Raw genomic sequence first — 5,000 nt, forward strand, 5'->3', positions numbered from 1 at the left:
GTTCTTTCTTATTGGTTCTCAGACTCGCTCCTCTCTCTTCTCCTCTCTGTTCTTTCCTGTTGGTTCTCAGACTCGCTCCTCTCTGTTCTTTCCTGTTGGTTCTCAGACTCTCTCCTCTCTTCTCCTCTCTGTTCTTTCCTGTTGGTTCTCGGACTCTCTCCTCTCTTCTCCTCTCTGTTATTTCCTGTTGGTTCTCAGACTCTCTTCTCTCTCTTCTCTGTTCTTTCTTATTGGTTCTCAGACTCTCTCCACTCTCTTCTCCTCTCTGTTCTTTCCTGTTGGTTCTCAGACTCTCTCCTCTCTGTTCTTTCCTGTTGGTTCTCAGACTCTCTCCTCTCTCTTCTCCTCTCTGTCCTTTCCTATTGGTTCTCAGACTCTCTCCTCTCTCTTCTCCTCTCTCTTCTTTCCTATTGGTTCTCAGACTCTCTCCTCTCTTCTCCTCTCTGTTATTTTCTGTTGGTTCTCAGACTCTCTTCTCTCTCTTCTCTGTTCTTTCTTATTGGTTCTCAGACTCTCTCCACTCTCTTCTCCTCTCTGTTCTTTCCTGTTGGTTCTCAGACTCTCTCCTCTCTGTTCTTTCCTGTTGGTTCTCAGACTCTCTCCTCTCTCTTCTCCTCTCTGTCCTTTCCTATTGGTTCTCAGACTCTCTCCTCTCTCTTCTCCTCTCTCTTCTTTCCTATTGGTTCTCAGACTCTCTCCACTCTCTTCTCCTCTCTGTTCTTTCCTGTTGGTTCTCAGACTCTCTTCTCTCTCTTCTCTGTTCTTTCTTATTGGTTCTCAGACTCTCTCCTCTCTCTTCTCCTCTCTGTTCTTTCCTGTTGGTTCTCAGACTCTCTTCTCTCTGTTCTTTCCTGTTGGTTCTCAGACTCTCTCCTCTCTGTTCTTTCCTGTTGGTTCTCAGACTCTCTCCTCTCTTCTCTTCTCCTCTCTGTTCTTTCCTGTTGGTTCTCAGACTCTCTCCTCTCTTCTCTTCTCCTCTCTGTTCTTTCCTGTTGGTTCTCAGACTCGCTCCTCTCTGTTCTTTCCTGTTGGTTCTCAGACTCTCTCCTCTCTTCTCCTCTCTGTTATTTCCTGTTGGTTCTCAGACTCTCTTCTCTCTCTTCTCCTCTCTGTTATTTCCTGTTGGTTCTCAGACTCTCTCCTCTCTCTTCTCCTCTCTCTTCTTTCCTGTTGGTTCTCAGACTCTCTCCTCTCTTCTCCTCTCTGTTATTTCCTGTTGGTTCTCAGACTCTCTTCTCTCTCTTCTCTGTTCTTTCTTATTGGTTCTCAGACTCTCTCCTCTCTCTTCTCCTCTCTGTTCTTTCCTGTTGGTTCTCAGACTCTCTCCTCTCTGTTCTTTCCTGTTGGTTCTCAGACTCTCTCCTCTCTCTTCTCCTCTCTCTTCTTTCCTATTGGTTCTCAGACTCTCTCCTCTCTCTTCTCCTCTCTCTTCTTTCCTGTTGGTTCTCAGACTCTCTCCACTCTCTTCTCCTCTCTGTTCTTTCCTGTTGGTTCTCAGACTCTCTCCTCTCTGTTCTTTCCTGTTGGTTCTCAGACTCTCTCCTCTCTTCTCTTCTCCTCTCTGTTCTTTCCTGTTGGTTCTCAGACTCTCTCCTCTCTGTTCTTTCCTGTTGGTTCGCAGACTCTCTCCTCTCTTCTCCTCTCTGTTCTTTCCTGTTGGTTCTCAGACTCTCTCCTCTCTGTTCTTTCCTGTTGGTTCTCAGACTCTCTCCTCTCCTCTCTTCTCCTCTCTGTTCTTTCTTATTGGTTCTCAGACTCTCTCCTCTCTTCTCCTCTCTGTTCTTTCCTGTTAGTTCTCAGACTCTCTCCTATCTATTCCTTCCAGCCTCATCGTTTGACAGATCTATCTGCTGACTGAGCATGCATGTGAGAGTATGTGTGAGCTTTGAGAAAGTGTGTGTGTGTGTGTGTGTATGTATGTATATATGTGTGTGCACGTGCAAATGTGTGTCCATATAGGCCTGTATGTGTGTGTGTGTGTGTGTGTGTGTGTGTGTGTGTGTGTGTGTGTGTGTGTGTGTGTGTGTATGAGTGTGTGTGTGAGTGTGTGTGCGCGTGTGTGTACATATGGTCTATCCTCCCTATTCTCAGTCCAATTAGATCAGTAATCCCAGAAGTCTCTCCCTGTCTCAGCTAGATATTGATCAGGTGTCAGAGAGAGAGAGGGCCTCCCATCACCCCACACACATTACAATTGGAGTGTGTGTGTGTTAGAGTGTGTGTGTGAGCACCCTCCTCCGCTCCTCCAGCCACCGCTCCTCACCTGCCCTGACAGCCCCCCCCCCCCCCAGGACAAGGCTAATAAACACTTTCTATAGAGATATTACTGCTCATACAGCCCAGTCTTTCAATTCATTTTCTAGATCTAGATATCTTTTTTAGGAACTCAGTCGGGGTCTCAACTTACTGCTGAGAGTTGGAATAGTAGAATACACAAGGTGACATTTTGAAACTTGGTTGTGCATCAACAGTTTTTCACTTGTGATGTCAGTCACTGATAGTCACTCAATTAGCCATGTCAGCTAAAACATTTTATATGGTAAGTTAGTCTTGTGGCCAGCTATCTAAACTTGATATCAATTACTGACCGGGGGAAATGAGCTTTAAAACAGAAAATGTTTCTCCCTGCCCCAAGGCAAAATTTGTCAAATTGCATGAAATGAGTTGTAGAATTACAAAATCTTTTCCCCGAGCCATGGCAAAATGTGTAGATTTGCAGCAAACTTGCTTTAAAACTTCATTTACTCTATGCCCCATGGCAAAATGTGTAGATTTGCAGCAAACTTGCTTTAAAACTTCATTTACTCTATGCCCCATGGCAAAATGTGTAGATTTGCAGCAAACTTGCTTTAAAACTTCATTTACTCTATGCCCCATGGCAAAATGTGTAGATTTGCAGCAAACTTGCTTTAAAACTTCATTTACTCTATGCCCCATGGCAAAATGTGTAGATTTGCAGCAAACTTGCTTTAAAACTTCATTTACTCTATGCCCCATGGCAAAATGTGTCGATTTGCAGCAAACTTGCTTTAAAACTTCATTTACTCTATGCCCCATGGCAAAATGTGTAGATTTGCAGCAAACTTGCTTTAAAACTTCGTTTACTCTATGCCCCATGGCAAAATGTGTAGAATTGCAGCAAACTTGCTTTAAAACTTCGTTTACTCTATGCCCCATGGCAAAATGTGTAGAATTGCAGTAAATTAACTCTGAAGTTTTCACTGTCAAGAGGGGGGTGTTTATAATGTTTAGCTCACAAAGTACATTTAGCTCACAAAGTACACATTTCGCTCAGATTTTTTGTGGCCCCCACCCTCATCAAAGTTGCCGATCCCCTTGTCTAGTTCTTAACAGCCGCACTGAGGGTGTCTGTCTGTCACCACTGGGGGGCACTACCTTCTCACCTAAGCTACCAGTATGTGATATACACTGAGTATACCAAACATTACGAACACCTTCCTAAAATTGAGTTGCCCCTATCTATGTCTTAATTGTGTCAATGCTTAAAAATCCTTCTTTAACCTGTCTCCTCCTCTTCATCTACACGGACAGAAGTGGATTTAACAAGTGACATCAATAAGGGATCATAGCTTTCACATGGAATCACCTGGTCAGTCTATGTCATGGAAAGAGTTCTAGTGTTTCCTTTAGTGTTCTACAGGTTAACTCAGTGTTCTGATGGTTCCACTACTGTTCTAGTGTTTAATTTAGTGTTCTACAGGTTGATTCAGTGTTCTGATGGTTCCACTACTGTTCTAGTGTTTCCTTTAATGTTCTACAGGTTAACTCAATGTTCTGATGGTTCCACTATTTTCTAGTGTTTCCTTTAGTGTTCTACAGATTGACTCAATGTTCTGATGGTTCCACTACTGTTCTAGTGTTTCCTTTAGTGTTCTACAGGTTAACTCAGTGTTCTGGTGGTTCCACTACTGTTCTAGGGTTTCCTTTAGTGTTCTACAGGTTAACTCAGTGTTCTGATGGTTCCACTACTGTTCTAGTGTTTCCTTTAGTGTTCTACAGGTTAACTCCATGTTCTGATGGTTCCACTACTGTTGTAGTGTTTCCTTTAGTGTTCTACAGGTTAACTCAGTGTTCTGATGGTTCCACTACTGTTCTAGTGTTTCCTTTAGTGTTCTACAGGTTAATTCAGTGTTCTGATGGTTCCACTACTGTTCTAGTGTTTCCTTTAGTGTTCTACAGGTTAACTCAGTGTTCTGATGGTTCCACTACTGTTGTAGTGTTTCCTTTAGTGTTCTACAGGTTGATTCAGTGTTCTGATGGTTCCACTACTGTTCTAGTGTTTCCTTTAATGTTCTACAGGTTAACTCAATGTTCTGATGGTTCCACTATTTTCTAGTGTTTCCTTTAGTGTTCTACAGATTGACTCAATGTTCTGATGGTTCCACTACTGTTCTAGTGTTTCCTTTAGTGTTCTACAGGTTAACTCAGTGTTCTGGTGGTTCCACTACTGTTCTAGGGTTTCCTTTAGTGTTCTACAGGTTAACTCAGTGTTCTGATGGTTCCACTACTGTTCTAGTGTTTCCTTTAGCGTTCTACAGGTTAACTCAGTGTTCTGATGGTTCCACTACTGTTCTAGTGTTTCCTTTAGTGTTCTACAGGTTAACTCCATGTTCTGATGGTTCCACTACTGTTGTAGTGTTTCCTTTAGTGTTCTACAGGTTAACTCAGTGTTCTGATGGTTCCACTACTGTTCTAGTGTTTCCTTTAGTGTTCTACAGGTTAATTCAGTGTTCTGATGGTTCCACTACTGTTCTAGTGTTTCCTTTAGTGTTCTACAGGTTAACTCAGTGTTCTGATGGTTCCACTACTGTTCTAGTGTTTCCTTTAGTGTTCTACAGGTTAACTCAGTGTTCTGATGGTTCCACTACTGTTCTAGTGTTTCCTTTAGTGTTCTACAGATTGACTCAGTGTTCTGATGGTTCCACTACTGTTCTAGTGTTTCCTTTAGTGTTCTACAGGTTAACTCAGTGTTCTGATGG

General features: G+C 42.8%; 1 long non-coding RNA gene across 2 annotated transcripts in view; it reads right to left on the reverse strand.

Moving 5' to 3' along the window:
- Positions 1-6: 6 nt before the first annotated feature.
- LOC129844167 (uncharacterized) overlaps positions 7-5,000 on the reverse strand; it is a 23,210-nt gene continuing 18,216 nt past the window's right edge. The window contains exons 4-5 of one of the 2 annotated variants that reach the window (XR_008757925.1): positions 522-5,000; positions 7-339 (exon numbers count right to left, since the gene is read on the reverse strand). The exon at positions 522-5,000 is cut by the window's right edge and continues 288 nt beyond it. This is a non-coding gene — a long non-coding RNA (uncharacterized LOC129844167). The other variant, XR_008757924.1, reaches the window with a different exon arrangement.

Source organism: Salvelinus fontinalis, unplaced genomic scaffold, assembly GCF_029448725.1.
Source record: "Salvelinus fontinalis isolate EN_2023a unplaced genomic scaffold, ASM2944872v1 scaffold_0186, whole genome shotgun sequence".
Taxonomy (NCBI): Eukaryota; Metazoa; Chordata; class Actinopteri; order Salmoniformes; family Salmonidae; genus Salvelinus; species Salvelinus fontinalis.